The sequence below is a fragment of the Thalia democratica genome, chromosome 1 (assembly GCF_965202585.1).
Source record: "Thalia democratica chromosome 1, ktThaDemo2.hap1.1, whole genome shotgun sequence".
NCBI classification, from domain to species: domain Eukaryota; kingdom Metazoa; phylum Chordata; class Thaliacea; order Salpida; family Salpidae; genus Thalia; species Thalia democratica.
The window spans coordinates 75,775,252-75,795,806 of record NC_139165.1 but is presented as its reverse complement, the minus strand read 5'-3'; the positions used below and the strand labels follow the sequence as shown (position 1 = coordinate 75,795,806).

The 20,555-nt window shown below is 25.8% G+C and overlaps 1 long non-coding RNA gene across 1 annotated transcript; it reads left to right on the top strand.

The window, feature by feature from the left end:
* The first annotated feature begins 3,649 nt into the window (after nucleotides 1-3,649).
* Nucleotides 3,650-5,153, top strand: LOC145848180 (uncharacterized). The gene is made up of 4 exons (XR_014371778.1): nucleotides 3,650-4,031; nucleotides 4,315-4,471; nucleotides 4,541-4,726; nucleotides 4,822-5,153. It is a non-coding gene; the product is annotated as an uncharacterized LOC145848180 (long non-coding RNA).
* Nucleotides 5,154-20,555: the final 15,402 nt, after the last annotated feature.

Genomic DNA, 20,555 nt, shown 5'->3' with positions numbered 1-20,555 from the left:
AGTTTTATTATAAAAAGTAAATTTAACGTTTAAATAAATAAAGTGTTTTTTTTGCTATTCTGTAAAAAAAATAAAACGAATAAATAAATTAGAAGAATTGAGTCAATATCTTTTGCTATCGTTTATGAAGTGTTATGTTGTGGCATGCGACCAGAATTGGCATCATTTTATACTCGAACGAGGCGAGATACGTGGCTCCATTGTCCACTTACACCACAAAAAAGGACCTGTTGCTCCGATTGCGACATTTGAAGTTAGTTTTAGATAGTAAAAATTTTATTTTGAGAATAATGTTGACTTTTTGGTATATTCTAAATCTACTCTTATTTATATGATTTCAAAGATAAAAATTTACCTTCAAAATATTAATAAGTCAAACTAGAAATTGATAGTATTTATAAGTAACAGATTTAGTTTTAACATTATTATTATAATCAAATTTAAAAATACCAAATAACTAGAACCAAACATAAACACAACAAAATCGTCAAACAATTCAACCACTAAGCTGCACAAAAAGAGTGTTGTACAGCTACGATAACGATAATCGAACGACGGGACTGGCGCTCAACTACGCTTATCTCATGGGTTTCGAATATTCGAGAAGGGAGGCGTTCAAAATCGTTGTATTTATTACAGGCGGCAAATCCAAAGATGACACTGCACTTACTTTGAAGATTGAAATTAAAAGTGTGTTTTACTTTTTTTATGAGGAAATTATTAGTAAGTAGTTGCGTTTTTAGAAGTTTGAATTTACAAATAGTTAGATTCTTAAAAGCTCAATGTATTTATTAAATCCTTGTCTTGTCAATCCTTAAGCAAACTTTTATTTAAACAATTTTTAACATCTAAGCTTAGATTTTACTAATCTAAAAAGATCAAAAGAGTCGTTGTGTACTAAGGTCTTCTCAAAGTAAACATTTTAGTTTAACAATCTCAATCTTTTAGTAAACACATCTTTTTATCAAACACCGAAAACATTCAATATTATCTATAGTGTAATCAAGACATCTCGTCTTTTATTTAAGCTTCATGACATAATAAAAAGACAGATTGCGTCTTTGTATTTTGTGCAGCTTAGTGGTTGAATTGTTTGACGATTTTGTTGTGTTTTTGTTTGTTTTGGTTATTTGGTTTTGAAGCTTCTGTATTTATCAGGTTGAGTTTTAGTTTTAGACTTAAATTCTTTAATAAGCAAAAACTTGTTACAAACACTTCTGAAACTACTCTTAGTTTATAAAAGTATTCAAAATTTTATTGTCAACTTAACTTGAATACAAAAATAGAATAGTTTAATAAAAAAACATTTTTATCTTTTGTGAGTTAGTGAAACTAACTTAAATGTTGAAGCACGTTTTAATTTTGTCTCATAGTAATTATAACAATTAAAATATTTTTTACAATTTGAATACTTTTCTGGAAAACTCAATTCCTAGATTTTTTTAAGTATTTTAATTGTAGATAAAGCGTAGATCATCCTTTTATAATCAATTACAAGCAAGTGTAAATAAAGAAGCACGAGTTTAGCCACATACAAATTGTATAGGAATTTTGTTTTCAAGTTTTTTTTTTTGGTCACACTTATAACACTTTAATTGGCAGTTTTTAATCTGAGTTATAATAATTCGTTATCTTAAAATAATGTATTTTTTACCAAATAATCCAAACTTTATTTTTACCATAAATGCATACCTCAAATTTAATTCTGATACATTCTGTGTGTAATTACGTATAATTCCAAATTAAAATAGAGACGTAATTATCAGTTTCTACCTGTGATAATCTGATTACTAGGCACCCAACACTTGGAAAGTGCTTTATTTATGCTTACAACCGCATTAAATTGTAAAATTTTGCTCGTTTAGACAGTAAAAATTCAGTAAAGCCTCAATTTTAACACCTATTTGTAATTAGATATTCTTAGCTATTTTACAAAGTTTTGGCAGTTAGTTTGAATTTTATTGCTAGACTATTTCTTTAACGCAAAATACTTAAACTTTTTCATTTTAACTATGGCATATCAAACTTAGTACTGGAAAATATTATAGTATTTTTTTTTTATTGCTTAAATTCATTTTTCTTGTATAAAAAACTTTTTTTATAATAATTGTAAATTTCAATTATTAAAACATCTTTTCACTATTTTTTTAGAAAACAAGTTTAGGCGTTACAAAAAGTATTGAAGTTTTTGTTGGCAACGGCAAATAATTATGTTTTACGAAAGTATTTACGATAAAACATTAGAAAAAGTAGCTTTCAAGTTATACTTTGCAAAATACTTTTATCAGTGAACGAAGTACTAATTTAGTATCCAAACAAGTTCATTTCAATTATATTTAACCTCAGTCTGTTAAATTTGTAATATAAGCTAAAAACATTCAAATTAAAGAAAAATTAATTTATAGATTTTACAAAGCTTAGTATTATAAAGTATTTACGATGTAATGCAAATATTTTGTCGAAAAATATGTACCACTTTGATAGTTATCATAATATTAAAGGATGTAGGTACAAAGTACAAGGCTATTTAACACGCATATTTCGAAATTACCCCTGATTAAAACAGTATCAAACAGCCTATTGATATTAACGATCTGTTTTTGATAGAACTTACAAAATTGTTAGCAGTTTTATCAATTTATGACTGTATAATAAGTATTTCTAACGTGCAATAAATAAGTCATTACAGAAATTTCAAGGAGTAAAAAACACAGATTGTAGAGATATCTTCAACAGAATAAACTCTAAATAAATTTCAATCCTGTTAATTAAAACTGTCTACCGGTCTTATTTATTTTCTGTTTAATTCGCAGCTGGGTGTTAATGTCAATTTGATTAAGAAGAAAACTTTAAAGTTGCTACTCGGAAAACACTAACGCCTTTCTTTTGTCTGACAATTAGATAATTCAATTTCATTGTCAAGTTCACGCGCCGTAACGCTTTGTAGTTTTGATAAAGCGCTGAAATATTTCTAAGATTATAAACAGATGTGATTTGTGTTTTTAAGTTGTTTAGCTATAGATGAATTAAAATTTAAGGTTTTAATAATAGTTACTAATAAAAAATATTATTAAGTTTTGAAATGCTTTATGAACAAGTTTAACAAGAATCCTAGTTTATGTAGAAAAATACTTCAAATAGTTTTATTATACTAGTATGCTAAAACCATAAAGAAAGTTTAATTTTTTCTTAGTGGTGTATTTGAAGTAGACCGTTTAAAATTTTCTAAAAATTTTACTTTAAGCCATGATGTAATTATGTAGCCGTATATAAATAACAGATTTTCTTTCTAGCTGTATATTAAAGTAAAAGTTACAGATTGACTAAAGGAATTATAAGCCGCACAAACCTTTTATAGTAGCAATTTGTGTGTAAAATAATGTATTGAGTTCTATTATTAGCTTATCAACTATTTATTCTCTAAGTCGAGCTTAGTTTTATGTATCTAACAGCTTATTATGATGAGAATTTAATGCCTAAAACTACCCGTGTTAGTATCTTAATCACAAGTGTAAAATTCTTTCATGGTGGCTATTATAATCTATAAATATATATTTCTTTTCTAACCTGTTTCAAATTATAGAGCTAAAAATTGGCACATTATGTTAAGTTAAAAACTAGTTTGTCAATTTGAAACCAATTTTTTTAAACGAAAAAAAAAATCCACCCTATAACAAATATTTTTTTTTTAACTTGAAACTATTAGTGAAACTACTTGAAAGCATATGGTGTATGACTCGATAACCGAAAGGTATTTTTTACACCAGGTCCTAAGACTTAAATTTTTTAGCGCTTTTTTTATGGTTCAATAAACAATATATTGATAACTGTGAACAAAAAACAGACTAGCTTAGTCTAAAAAGGGTCAATTCGAAAGAAGAGGAATTTTGCACAAGATACCCAAAGTTATGACGCATGGAATTTGGTTGTCAATAGTTCAGTTTGCCCATACAAACGTGACCCATTTACCCTTGGTTACCAAGACAACTAACAACAGCTATCTAGAACTATTCAAGACATACAACAAATAAGTAAGCTTGTATTTAAAACTGATGATTATTTTTCTCCGTTTACTTGAAGTGTTTGTATTTGATTAGCTATTAAAGTATACTAAGTCTGTCTTAAGTATTAGGTTTATATGGTTCTTTAAAAGTTCATAAACACAAATGTACTATTGATATTAAGCATCTTAAAAGCAAATACGCTTAAAAATTTGATTTTTTTAGTAATTCTTATTTTAGTTTAAAGTTATATTTATTAAAGATTATCTCAACAGAAAACATATTGTGCATTATATTTGTTTGTAATTTTCAGATGGAAATAAAAATTGAATGAAGCTTTAAGGTTATCGCAAGAAAATTCGATATCTAAATACACAACATCAATTAGAGATATAATCATAATACTATCAGGAGATAATAACGAACAAAAGCAGTAGAAAGATCTAAAATAATTAAACAACAAAACGAAGGTTATTTAATCCTCATCATAAAAATATGGCTATAATAAATGTTACATTAAAAGTATTTTAATTTTTCAGAAGTACGCATAATTACCGTAGATATTGGAATAGGTAAAAGTAAAACATTAGAAGCACTAGCGTCTAAACCCAGAAGTAAGTACAATTTGAAAAGCAATGATCAGGTTGACAGTTCAAAATTTGTAAAAACATTGCAAGAAGTTATATGCAAAGCAGCTATGAGAAAAAATGACAAAACAACAACAAGTGAGCATTTAATTTTATACTTACTTTAAAAGAAGGTGTTTTACTATTCTTCAAACTTATATAAAAAAAAAAACTATAAGAAAAAAAAACTTTAGAGAAACTGATCAGAAAAAAGAATAGTGTAGAACTTAAGAAAAAGAAAAGAACTTCATAAGCTTCATCTAATCTTCAACTAGCTTTTGAATAAGTTCTAGAAATTATTTCACAAACCATTTTTTTGATAGAAAATTTTATAAAGAAATTATTTATAATTTTACAAAGAATCTGTTTCTTGTTGTCATGTCGTTTTTCCAATATTATAGTATATATGTTTTATAAATCAATTTAATAACTTATTACTATATGTCATACAACATAAAGAAAAATATTATAAATATCTTTGTTAGATTTAAAATAGTTGTGAAAAGATAGTTATATGAAAATATTTCTACGCATTATGATAAAGTATTATTACAAATTGAAATTATTAAACATACTTATGAAACTACATTTAATAAATGTTATAACTGTTTAAAACATTTAGCAAATTTTTTTTAAAGTTTATAAATAGTTTCACTTACAACTTTTTTTTTTCAAAATTTCTTTCGTTTTGTTGCAACTTTAATATTTGTGTTTTTTACTAATTTTTTGTATCAGTCTACTTTGATTTGTATATATTTACTTACCCATACTTGCTATTTTTAGTACTTTTTCATATTTTGATATCTGATGCTTTTGCTTATAGATTTATTCAATTGGTTCCTTTAGAAAAATAAAACTTAAAATTTTAGGTATTTTTGTTTACTTTAATTATATGTAAGTCCTTTTACTAATTAAGCACCTATTATATATAATTTTTTCAACATACTTGCTTATAATTACAAAACTTTTTGGGAGTACAACAAATAGTCTTTTACTTACAAACTTTGATTTGCTATAAAATTTTATTTTTAAAAAATATTTCAATCAATGAAGCTTAGTAATCATGTTAAAACTAAAGTCACAGTAAAGAAATTTATTTTCAGATAATTTTTATTTAATTAAAAATGACAAGCATGTATACCGGAAATAATTAATTTTTAGTCTTGTATATTTTTAAACATAGCCGTAAACTTAAAAGCAGAATTCAAAAATTTAAACGCTATAAAAAAAGTTTAATTATACGTTTTTTAAGAGCTCAAATATCTTTAAACTGTTGATTTGGTTTAGAAAAATTAACTTAATTGGATTAAATTACTTTTTTTTTAAATGTAATTGGCACTTTTTAAAAAATACCTTATATTTATTTTACAAATAACTTTAGGAATTGGCATTAAATTCTACAAAGCAATTCTCGTCTAATTATGAGAAAATTTATATTAGATTTAACTATGAAAAACTTTATCTTGTCTTTAAAGGCTTTTAAAAAATAAATACGTACTCTCAAACTTATTTGCTTAAAAAATATAAACTAGACAGTTGTTAAAGACTAGTTTAAAACTAGTTTGCGTCTAATATTTTTCAAAACTGTTGATTAGCTCCTGTGTAATGAGTAGCAATTAACAAAAAACATGATTAAATCATTCTAGACGGAAATTCATTCTTACAAAGCTTATTATTGTTACGTCATATTATAGTCTACTAGTGGTTTATAATTTTGTTTAAGATAATTTAAATTTTTCACGTACAAAATGTAATAAAATTATCATTTCAGTAACTTATTATTTAAATTAATAAACTTCATTGTATTTAATCTAAAGTAGCTTGTTTTCATTGACCTTGTAAAAAGTCTTAAGTAAACAAATTTTAATAGTCAATCAACTATGTAGATTTTATAGCTCGTTTTTTTGTACAATAAACAGGCAAAAATTAAAGTTACTCGCCCCTTTATGTTAAACTGTAAAATGTATTGAGTTTCAAGTATATATTTTGTTTTTCAAAATCGTAGCTTTTAGTGACAATAATATTCAAAAAACATTATGACAACGTTTTTTTCACAAAATGTAATATTTATTAAACTATTATAATACTCTGGTTTTTTATTTTATGTTTTGTGTTTTATGTAACACACATGTGACTTGATTTTACAGTTTTATATCTAGAATTTTAATCAGAATTAATGGCTGAAACAAATAGAAGCATCGGAAAAATGTTTCACAACAAACAAAAAGTAAAACTTATAACAACCATAATGATTTTTACAGAGCTTAAAACTTGATGAAGCTCTTTAGCTTTAAACAAATGTTTTGTAATTAAAAAAAAATGTATTAAGGTAAATTAGTTTTTAGTTCAATCTGGCTAAGAATAATTAATAAGACATCATTAGAAACTGTACGCGTCTTAAATGACTACTTTAAAATTTTTAATCAGCTTTTAGTTTTAAGAGTTTTTTAGTGTTTTTTAAAACTTTAAAAGTAGTTTTCTAAAGACATATACTTATTTAAAAGTTTTTATATACTTAGATTTCGTGCCTAAAATTAAAATATTGAACTATTATCATTAATTTATAACATATAACACATCGATTTTGCGTTCATACTATTTTTTATTAAATAATAGCAGAATAATGAAAAAAATAATCATTAACTGTCACTTTATTACAAATTAATGCCACAAGTTTCTTTTGATAGAAGCGACCCTTTGGCTTATTTAATCATAACAATTTTGTTTGCCATCCAAATGAGAGTTTTTTTTTTAATTTAACACGCAACATTTTAATATAAAGTTACCAGTTAAAAATTTAAATATAGGCTTAAAACAGATTTATGAGAGAAATCAATTCAAGCTAAAGACTCTTATGTTGAAAAAAGTTATCAGAAATTCAGACAGTTACTAAGTTTTTAGTTTACATCATCATTATAGATTAAATATATTATATTTTAAACTTAAACACGAGGTTTTTTAATCAACACTATCAGTAACCTATCACCTTGGTACTCAAAAGTGCGTACCATACCATACTTGAGTGTACCTAAAAACTTGGTGTTTAATTACATCATTTTACATTTATGTTTCAATCGTTTGGTATGTAAATGTTAATTGCACTGTTCATTAATTTCGTTTATCTATATTTTGTGTGACCTTTTAAGTATTCATTATTTCTATGTTTTAATCATGGGGTATGAAAATTTAAATTGCACCGTTCGTTATTATCGTCAAAAATATAAGCTTTGATTTTTTTTGTTTTAAATATTGGATTTGATATACAATTTGTAAATTCTTGGTTTTTTTAGTTTTAATTTATTTAAAATTATTACAGTATAAATTATCTTAAAAAAAATACTTTTCTACCATTAACTTTAGGTTGTTTTCTTAATTTGAAAGTAAAAAAAAAAACCTCAACACAGAGTTTTTAGGCTTAAAAGTGTGTACCATACTGGTAGTGCGTACCTAAGAAGTGCCTAAGTGGCAGATTTTTCTTCTTAGAACAGGTGATATGTTAATAAATGATGACTATCTTATTGACGATTCAAAACTTATTATTAAGAGATAATAAAATTAGAAAAATATTTGTTAAGCTTTTACAAACGGATATGAAACAAGCACTTATGAAGCCACCCAAGTTTAAAAACCATGAATGTAATTTTGACAGCATTTTAGTTAATTTATAAACTTTTTACAACATACGTACCATACTTTTTTGATATCAAATTGTTTGTCTTTTAGTCAAAATTATTGAAGCTACCAAAATAAAAAAAACTTGTAAACAGTTTGTGGTTTTCATAAAGTGTTGAAGTTTGCAGAATAATTCAATGTGCAATCCACCCGTAATAATTTGATTACTAAATACTTACCAATAGACAAGCTGCTTATTTATGAAAAGAGCCGCAATAATCAGACTTTTGCGAGATTAACCAGTTAAATTTCTATTTAAATCGCTTATGTTTCCCATCTGTTACAAATTGTTTACTTTGATCATTCTACATTGTTGTATTAAAAAAATATTAAAAATTTATACGTTTGAACCAGTTTAAACTCAGCGGACTTTTTAGCATTAAATTCCGTTTTAATTTACGCAATTTTAACCTGCATATTTTGTTATGGTCGAAGAACTAAAAGCTTTTCATTTTAATACCCATTTTATTCAAGACAGTTTGAGCGTATATCTAAGCTTCTTAAATTAAACTTAATAATAACTTGTTTACCCACTTCGTTATTAATACGAATATAATAACTTTTTGAAACTTTAGTGAAATTAATCCATTAGTTTAGATTGCTCATTTTAATTCTCGGCAATCATTATTCAATTAGCTTATACTTTAAACCAAAATCTTAAAAATAGTGAAAGTTTAAATAACAAGTTTCTCGACTTTTCAAGCAAGTGTTTAATGGCAACTTGAGTAAGATGTATCTATAAAAATATTAATTTCCTTCGAGTCTGGTATTTGTGGATGATTGTAGAGTTAATTGTTTTAGATAAAAGTGGTGAAAATATAAAAGTTTTTTTTAAAACTTTGATATTAAATAAATAGTTAAACTTTAGGGTTATTAACACAAAAACATCGGCAAAAGTCTGCAGAGCGGAAGCCTGGATTTTCGTATACAGTGAGACAAGCTCAAGTTTAACAAAAGGGTTGATCATATTAATTTGATCATCAGACCACAAGCCTTTGGTATACTGAGACCGGTTAGAGTTATTACTTTTAAAAATTTATCAAACTTCATAGTTTTATAGTCAACTTTGCTTAAGTTTGTATTCAAATAACTGTAACATTGTTTTTGATTATAAACAGTTCAACGTTTATTTTTTTCAATATAACATTTAATTATTTTAAATTGTAATAACTGTAAGTTTTTTTGGTCATTGTTTGTATTCCTGAAACTGATTTTTTTAAATTAAAAAACTAAAATAAAACTAAGATAATCACTTATTTCGTTAAAATAATAAAATCTTTGATGACTTTTAGGTCAGAATTTTTTAAAATCAAAGCTAAAAATTTTCACAATCGAAATTCCAACAAAATAAATATTCTCAAAACCATCCAAAATACGGTATGAGGACTATCACAAGCAAGGTTGTTAGAAAACTAATTAACAGTACACCTAATAGTTGTTAAAGTTTAAATAAAAACAGCAAAACGTTTTTACAAGTTTAAAATACAATTTATGCTGCCAATTTAAAAGCTATAGAAAAACTTGAAGTTTAAATTCAAGTGTTAAATTGTGATCGGGTTAATTTAATAATTTAATAAAGTTTAATTATCCAAGTAAACAACGTTTGATTTTAATTAAACCGACATATATTTTCTCTAAGTTAATTTTCGTTAATTGTTTGCAACGTCAAACAATTTAATCATCTTTTTTAAAGTAAACTATCTAGATTTTGAAATTTTGAATGTTTACTTTAATTTAACCTAAATGTATTTATAAAGTTAGTTTTGAAATCGCAACTACACTCATTGTATTTTAGTATTTTGCATTACAAGCTTAAGTAAAATTGAAACATAAATTTTTAAAAGTTTAAAATTGCGTGGATAATTATTATTTTCTATTTGAGTGTTGAAATGTTTTAACAACAATCCGTATTTAAACTTTTAAAGATATTTTAGCTTCTACTATACTTTGATACTTGTTTATTGAACATAATTTAGTTAAAATACTTCTTAGCAGTATACGACTAATGTACAGTCTAGGCGTGTTTGTGATGGACACACGTTTACGGATTTTAGGGTGTGCAAAGCCGATTTAAGTAGAAAATTAGTCGAAATGTTTCGAAAGAAACTATCACATTACAAGTCTTAAAGTCAGAGAAAATTTCAATAAGTGTTATAAATTGGTATTTTTTAAGCGTACTCGTAAAACAAAACGTTATTGCTGCTTTTAAATAGTAAGATATTAGATAACTTAGTAGAATAAACTTATTGAAACTTTTACTGGTTTATTAAATTGGTGATGAAGTATACATAACTTGTCTAACTTAAGTTTTAAAAAAACAAAGACCACTAAGATAAATACGATCGTAATAAAAAAATTATTAAAGAACTTTTTTTAGTTGAGTAAACAACAAAAACTACCAGCTTGTATATTACCACAAAACTGTTTTAACATCTGCACACATTATAAATACGTCATATTAAGATGGCTTTCATATTGTCCGAGCAAAATAATTTGATCAGCTTCTAGTATAATTACAACCGCAACCAGCTACTTTTAGGATTGAATAATCTGACTTAAAAGCTCCTAAAAGGTTGTTACAAACAATTTTTAAATAAATTACGTCATTTTAAAAAACTCGATTTTTAATTGAAAGTTAAAGGTTAAAGTATGAAGAAAATTTAGTAAACTTTTATAAAATAGTGTTGTAAATTTTAACAGAGTTGTCTTTACTTGGTGAAAAAGATATAAATATTGGATAAATTCGAGGTGAATTTGTTTTTTTAGGTTAAAATGTATTTACTTAGCTTAATTCTAACTTGTAAGATATAAAACAAAAACAAAAGAGTATACAAAGAAAAATAACTAGAAACTTTTATACATAGCTGTTTTAAATTTTTAAATAAACTTGTAAATTTAATCAAACTGTTGCTAATTAATTCAAACAATTGTTTAATCTAAGTACCTTTATTTCCACTCGTGAAGCTTTTGATGTGATTATCTAAATTGCAAAAATTATAGCAAGTAGATTTAAACTGATAAATTAACTATTGATACAAATTTTTGTCAGAAATATGTCAGGATTGTACATTTATCAAATTCTGAAGCATTATTTATACATCAATCAGCATTTAATTTTTGCATATAATCTGTTGAATCAATATTGCATTTAGGATTAGTGTCAAATATAAAAACTAAAATACTTGCTTACTTTTTAGCAGGTGCATTTACCATAATCTTATATACTTTAAAAATTTCAACAATTTTTTTGTAAGAATGTGTTTCTAATGAACATTAAAAATTACTTTTAAAAACTTAGTTTTTGAAATTATAAATTAGTAAAATACTTTCTCAAATCAAAAGTAAAGAATAGAGCTGTTTATAACGGTATAAAAGTATGTAAACTTTCTAAAACTTACAAATTTTTAAAAGTAGGAAAAAAAAGATACTTTATTAACTAGTAAAGTAACTTGGTTTTTTTTTTTTAATAGAACTAATTTAAAATATTAGGTTACAAAAACTAAAACAGTTAAGAAAGTCTTTACAGATTTCAAAACCATATAGCATTTTGCGAGCTTAATATGTTTTTGACATAATTGATAGACCTCTCTTTAGAAGTGTTATACGTGTTGATAAATCGTCAAGTAACTACGCTGATTTGAGAGGACTTAAATGATCTCTTCGAAATATTACCTGTTACTTCGAAATAACCAGTGGAAGACAAGTGAGTTACTAGCTTTATTAGTTGCAAAATTTTTTGGTAGTGTTAATTAACATAAATATTTAGAATATAAAATTAATGAAAAAATAGGCTCACAAGCAAAGTACATTACAAAAGTTAAAAATTTCCAACGAAATAAATATAGTATTTTTATAGATTTACATTTTAAGAGTAGGTCAACTAATTTCACAACGCTAAAAATTCAAAATTTATAGAAAATGTAATATTAAAATGTAGTTATTAGGGTTAGATTAAATTATAAACTGTTTTTATTTCTTAAATAATTTATAAAAATGTGATAAAACTTATATTAAAACGAAATTTAACCTCAATTAAAAGCCTTCGCTGTCACAAGGCAAGACTAATTGCTTTTTTGCTGAACAAAAGCCGATTTGAATTGAGATAAGCTGATTTAAGGAGACGGTGCGATGTTTTGCGACTTGTTTGTGAAATGATCGTTGGTACGCAACTATCAAATTCCCATCTCTTACCGTGACGTCATAACTTAGCTGAAGATCTTTATCTTCACACGAATTCGAGCCACATAATGCGAAAACTCGCTCTCATGAATGAAACGCTCTGTTTACTAGATAGCAGTGGTTTGCTGGCAGGACAAATAATTAGCTGTTGATCCGTCGTAAGCCAACTTAATTGACATAGATTGCTCACCGCTTAGACGGCCTTGCAGTTTATCTCTGCATTTTCCAACCTTTTTATATCTTTTCCAAGAATTAAATGCTTTTTCAGCCGCAAAAGTGTAAAGTTTGGATGCCAACTCTTTATATCCTTACGTGTAAGCCTTACGTATCGAGTTTTACAATAAAAAACTCAATGCTTTCCGAAGTTGCTTAAAATAAGCTTAAGTTTACAAATTCTTAAAATATAAATTTTATCACTTTTTACAGTTTTAAAGTGCTGATTTCACAGTATATTATTATACCTCAGGTCCATTTATCCCTGATAAATCCAAGAAACCCATCTCAAGTAGACTTTTCGTTTCGGAGGTACACTAATTGTTATAGTTAACAAAGAGATTAATTACATTTTGATGCAATAAATTTTTATTTACAAATAAATTTTCTAAAATTCTACAGTTCACAAAATTAAAAGGTATTTTGGATGATAAACGTCTATTTAATAATAAATATTTCATCTGATATGATCTTCGTTGAGGAGTGAACTAAAGTGTTTTAAACCAAAAGCTAGGTGTTAATGAGCTACTAATTAACTTTTAATCAATTTTACGTTAGATTATAGATGACAAAACCTACTGATTTTATCTATGAGGTTGTAAAAAGGCTTTAAGTAGTATTTAGACTGTCAAATTCAAGCTTAGCAGATAAAAAATATTTTATATCTTTAAGTTAAAATTACATTCTAAAGGTTTATTCAGAAACATTTGAAACACTTTGTATCTTTACATAATTTCAAAATAAAAGTTTAGCTTGTATATACTAAAAGTTTTTTATTCTTTACATTATATTTTTTGTTTTAAACCAATGATTTATTATTAATTTGAAGCTAAAAGATGCAGTAGAAAACTTTCATTGTAGTTTTCTACAACATTGTCCTTATGAAATTAAAGCATGAAAATTAAAGTGTATCGAATTCATGACAAAAAAGGATTACGCGAATTAAAAAAAATAAATATATATATATATAAAAGTGCAGAATAAGTTTACAACAAACATATATGTGTGCTGCAAATAAAGTTTATAATTGCCTAAAAGACCGCGATGATTTCTAAATAAAATTTTCTTCAAAATCGCGTCTAGCTACTAGCAAAGATTCCACTGTTTACAAATTTGTAAGTAAGTTTGATTTTTCCACGCTCGATTTCAAAAATTTCTCGTGCTTCATCCAAACACAACGAGCCTGCACTTTAGGTAATCATGACAGTGTCAATGCAGTGTCACGGACATGAACACCTTCAATTTGGAAGAACACAGCGTGCACAACAATAGAAGACTGCAAGCAACTTCTTTATTCTTTGAAGTTAATTCAAACTGTTCCTTAAGAGCTTATATGTACAACTGCCAGCGCCGTCTGAAAGTATAATCGACGTGTATTCGAGATTGCATTGTGCTCACAGCGCGGTTTCATTAACTTGTATGTCATTAACAAGAGCGTTTATGCTAGTTCGTTAACAACTAAACCTCCCTACTACCGTATGTCTTTGTTTCCAAAAATTACATGAATATTTGTAATAAAATAATAAATTTTATTATAAAATGAATAAGCGTGAAATAACATTTTATTGCTGGTTAGTGCTCTCATAGAAATAAAAATCTAAATTTAGTAAAATCAAATTTTAAAACTTTTACTCGGGTTATTGCTTTAGGTTGCTGTTAGTTTTAAATTAATTATTCTCATCTAAAGTTTAAAATAGTTATTAAACTTCTTTTTTTATCATACCTATATGAAGCAAATTTTAACTTAAAAAGCTACATGTTCGTATTTTATCTGTGCTAAAATAAGTTTCTATTTTTTTATTCAAGCAACGTTGTTTTTTTATAAAAAGCAGTTCAGTTTAAAACAATAAATACTAACGAGAATGCAGTAATGGCCTTTGAAAGGCTTCTGAATATGAGCTCAGACCGTCAGTAAAGCCTCTATATTTTGTAGTTTATATTATTTTTAATCTTCCAACAAAAATTTACAAGCTTTGTTGTTCCAGCTTATGTCAAAATGACGTCGTAATTAATATTCAAGCTCACTCCTGCCGTCAGTAGAGATATTTTTATGGAAAACAGCAGAAAAATAATCACAAAACATTTATTTTTTATCTTTAACAAACACGTATTTTGGTGAATTTTTATCTTAAAAACACGTTTCAAATACCAAAATTGTACTGAAAAAGAATTTATTATTAACAGCTTTCTTTTTAAGCTTCTAAAAATAAGTACATAATCTGAATTTTGTACTATTTTTCATCTAACCGTTTTAAACGTATTGTTTAGTCTGACTTCAAACTAAATTGATTTAAACTAGATGTATACAGATATGTTTTTGTCGCCCATTGATGCACCAAAAGACATAAAATTTTGGCATAAATCAACACTTCTCTGCCAAGATAAGGTAGAATCGCCCCAGAGGTCTCATTGATTTCTACTCAATAAAGTACATAATTCTAAACGGTGATCAGCAGCATCACAGCCTTCAAAATGTTAAAACATGTGTGTTAATTTTAAAGTAAAGTTTTAACTTAAAATATTTCTTTGCTTAGTGAAGTAATAGTTTTCCAGAAAGAGTGCGACTTGAAAATCTGGAAAGTACCGAGTACGAGATGAATATGATGACATTAGGTATGAATACGTCATCAACCGAGTACAAGTTTGAGTTTGACATGTCGTGCGCGAGCATCACCGCCGACATTCTCGTCCTCATCGACACTTCCAAGTATGATGTCACTATATGAAATACTTTTAAATTAGTTTTTTTTCATGCAAAACATAAGAAAAAATGATTAAAGTTTTTACTTAAAATATAGGCAAGCTTGGTTCTGATTTTTTTTGAACTGAAACGATTGTGACTTTGTCTACCTGATGAGTCCTAATGAGTATAAAACAAGGTCACATAAATTGTTTTAGAAAGTTCAGTTTAGTACTTATATTTTTCTGGTACATTTCTTAAATAATGATTTATGTCAAGATTTGAAACACAAATATAAAAGGTTTTAGTTATTTTTTTTTGCTTCCGTTTTCATAAAAACTTTAAAGTTAATGTTCAGTCATAAAATATAATTAATTGTGTAAAAAAAAATATAACTTCATGATTAATTTTTTAGCATTTATACAGTATTTTTTTAATGACTAAAACTAATGGACCAATATTCCAAAACACATATGTATTAAAAAACTACTGATAACGCTTATGAAATACATTATGATTTTAGAATGATAAGTTTTTTTTTGGAAGATAAAGCTTTCAGAACGAATCGAACTAGATATTATCGGCTCTTTGATGTTTTGCACGCTTTTTTTCAATTAATTTTTCAATAGTGTTCCCGTTCGAACTTTTTATTGTATTTATTGGATTTTACGAACAAAATCAAGATATTTAAAAGAAGAATTAATTGAAAACATTGGGAGAATTATTTTAAAATTTAGAAAGTAGCTAAAATATTAAATTCATATGTTAATATATTTGATGTGAATATTTTAGAGTAAAATACATTAAATTAGTCAATATGATAAGGTAGTTTTGTTATAAAAAGTTAATTTAACGTTTAAATAAATAAAGTGTTTTTTTTGCTATTGTGTAAAAAAAATAAGACGAATAAATAAATTAAAGAATTGAATCAATATCTTTTGCTATCGTTTATGAAGTGTTATGTTGTGGCATGCGACAACAATTGGCATCATTTTATACTCGAACGAGGCGAGATACGTGGCTCCATTGTCCACTTACACCACAAAAAACGACCTGTTGCTCCGATTGCGACATTTGAAGTTAGTTTTAGATAGTAAAAATTTTATTTTGAGAATAATTTTGACTTTTTGCTATATTCTAAATTTACTCTTATTTAGATGATTTTAAAGATAAAAATTTACCTTCAAAATATAAATAAGTCAAATTAGAAATTGATAGTATTTATAAGTAACAGATTTAGTTTTAACATTATTATTATAATCAAATTTAAAATGAAAAGAGTGTTGTACAGCTACGATAACGATAATCAAACAAAGGAACTGGCGTTCAACTACGCTTATCTCAGTGGTTTCGAATATTCAAGAAGGGAGGCGTTCAAAATCGTTGTATTCATTACAGGCGGCAAATCCCAAGATGACACTGCACTTACTTTGAAGATTGAAATTAAAAGTGTGTTTTGCTTTTTTTATGAGAAAATTATTAGTAAGTAGTTGCGTTTTTAGAAGTTTGAATTTACAAATAGTTAGATTCTTAAAAGCTCAATGTATTTATTAAATCCTTGTCTTGCCAATCCTTAAACAAACTTTTATTTAAACAGTTTTTAACATCTAAGCTTAGATTTTACTAATCTAAAAAGATCAAAAGAGTCGTTGTGTACTAAGGTCTTCTCAAAGTAAACATTTTAGTTTAACAATCTCAATCTTTTAGTAAACACATCTTTTTATCAAACACCGCAAACATTCAATATTATCTCTAGTTCAATCAAGACATCTCGTCTTTTATTTAAGCTTCATGACATAATAAAAATACAGATTGTGTCTTTGTATTTTGTGCAGCTTAGTGGTTGAATTGTTTGACGATTTTGTTGTGTTTATGTTTGGTTCTAGTTATTTGGTTTTGAACCTTTTGTGTTTAGCAGATTGAGTTATAGTTTTAGACTTAAATTCTTCAATAAGCACAAACTAGTTAAAAACACTTCTGAAACTACTCTGAGTTTATAAAAGTATTCAAAATTTTATTGTTAACTTAACTTGAATACAAAAATAAAATAGTTTAATAAAATATTTTCTTTTTATCTTTTGTGAGTTAATGAAACTAATTTAAATAATAAAACACGTTTCAATTTTGTCTCATAGTAATTATAACAATTAAAATACTTTTTATAATTTAAATACTTTTCTCGAAAATTCATTTCCCAGACTTGTTAAAATATTTTAACTGTAGATAAAGCGTAGATCATCCTTTTAAAACCAATTACAAAGAAGTGCAAACAAAGAGTCACGAGTTTAGCTACATACAAATTATATAGGAATTTTGTTTGCAAGATTTTTTTTTGATCACGCTTATAACACTTTAATTTGCAGTTTTCAATCTGAGTTATAATGTTTCGTTATCTTAAAATAATGTATTTTTTACCAGATAATCCAAACTTTATTTTTATCATAAATGCATATCTCGAATTTAATTCTGATACATTCTGTGTGTAATTACGTCTATTTCCAAATTGAAATATAAACGTAATTATCAGTTTCTACTTTTGATAATCTGATTACTAGGCATTCACCACTTGACAAGTGTTTTATTTATGCTTATAACCGCATTTAATTGTAAAACTTTGCTCGTTTAGACAGTAAAAATTCAGTTAATCATAATTTTTAACACCAGTTAGTAATAAAATGTTCTTAGCTGTTTTACAAATTTTAGGCAGTTAGTTTGATTTTTTTGCTAGACTATTTCTTTAACTTTAAAAACTTAAACTTTTTCATTTTAACTATGGCATATCAAACTAAGTACTGGAAAATTTTTTAGTGTTGAATTTTTATTGCTTAAATTTATTTTTCTTAAATTGTAAATTTCAATTATTGAAACATCTTTTCACTTTTTTTTAGAAAAAAAGGTTAGTCGTTACAAAAAATATTGTAGTTTTTGTTGGCAACGGCAAATAATTATGTTTTACGAAAGTATTAACGATAATAACATTAGAAATACTAGCTTTCAAGTTATACTTTGTAAATCATTTTTATTAGTGAATGAAGTACTAATTTAGTATCCAAACAAGTTCGTTTCAATTATGTTTAACCTTAGTCTGTTAAATTTCTAGTTTAACTTACAGACGTTCGAACTTATCAAAAAGGTCTTTATAAATTTTACTAAGTTTAATCCTGTCAAATGTTTACAATGTAATTTAAATACTTCGATGAAAAATATTTACCACTTTGATAGTTATCATAATATTTAAGGGTGTAGGAACAAAGTACAAGGCTATTTTACACGCATATTTTGAAATTACCCCTGATTAAAATAGTATCAAATACCACAACTGATATTATTGATCTGTTTTTAATCGAATTTACAAAACATGTTGTACAGTTTTATCAGTTTATGACTTTATAATAAGTATTTGTAATGTGCAATAAATAAATCATTACAGAAACCTCAAGGAGTAAAAAAACACAGATTATAGAGTTATCCTCAACAGAACAAACTCTAAAAAAACTTCAGTTCTTTAAATTGAAACTGTCTACCGGTCTTATTTATTCTCTGCTTAACTCGCAGCTGGGTGTTAATGTCAATTTGATGAAGAAGACAACTCTAAAGTTGCTACTCGGAAAACACTAACGCCTTTCTTTTGTCTGACAATTAGATAATTCAATTTCATTGTCAAGTTCACGCGCCGTAACGCTTTGTAGTTTTGATAAGGCACTGAAGTATTTATCAGTTTATAAACAGATGGAATATGTGTGTTGAATTTGTTTAGATTTAAATAATTTTAAATCTAAAATTTTAATAATAATTGTTGATAAAAAATATTGTTAACTTTTGAAATTTTTTATAAACAAGTTTAACAAACATCTTAGTTTATGGGGAAAAATATTTTAAATAGTTTATCATACTAGCATGCTAAAACCATAAAGAAAGTTTATATTTTTTTACATTCAAATTTGAAATATGAGTTTAAAATTTTCTAAAATTTATACTTTAAGCCATGATGTAATTATGTAGTCTTATTTTAATAACATGTTTTCGTTCTAACTGTAATTTATAAGCCGCACAAACATTTTTAAAGTAGCAGTTTGTATGTAAAGTAACGTATTGTCCTGGACAAGACCTTAAAAGGTATCCATGGTGTGCGACTTGATAATCGAATGGTTCTTCGTGTACCAAGTCTTAGGACTTAATATTTTGAGAATCATATTTTAAAATAAAAAATGAATACGTAGACAGATTTGAATATCTAAAGTATTTTTTTAAGTTAAACTTATGTATTAATAAAGCTGTTTAAACAAACTTTAAAATAAGTAATAGTACAACCGTGTTTTTATAACTTTCAGACGGAAAAGTGAACTTGTATGAAGTTTTGAGGTTGCTGCAAGAAACTTATATGCCTAAATACACAAAAGCAATAAGAGATATCTTCAAAATATTATCAGGAGAGTAACGAACAACAGCCAGTAGAAAGATCTAAAATTATCAAACAACAAAACGAAGGTTTTTAAATTTAATTATAAAGTAAATTTTATTACCAAATTAAAACTTTTAATCTTGTTTATTTTTCAGAAGTTCGCATAATTATCGTAGATATCGGAATTAGTAAAAGTAAAACATTAGAAGCACTAGCGTCTAAACCCAGAAGTAAGTTCAATTTAAACAGTGATGATCAAATAAACACTTCAAAATTTATAAAAGCATTGCAAGAAGCTATATGCAAAGCTGCTATTTAAAAAAATGACAATTAACGACGACGGGACACTATACTCAGTATTTATTTGAGTAAAACATTCTTCTTATTTAAAAATTCATAAACATTTCTTATAGAACTGTATGCTTCATTATAAGCTATATCAGAAAAACTAAGCAGAAAAAATAATAGTGATAAACTTAGGAAAAAAAGCTTTATAAGCTTTTTTTTCTTTTTAAATAGTTTATATACAGTTTTGAGAACTAAATATAAAATCATTTTTTTAATTAAAAGTTTCAAATAGAAATGTTTAACTTTTGCAAAAAAATTGTATTTTTTGTCGTTTTGTCGTTTTTCCAATATTATACTTTATGTAATTAAAAAACGTTTAACCTTGTTTGGCGACAAAAGTCATAAATAACTTTGTTAGATTAAAACTTTTGTGAACTGTATAAAAATATGTTTACACATTTATGATTAAGTATTTTCTTAAACTTTCAGTTATC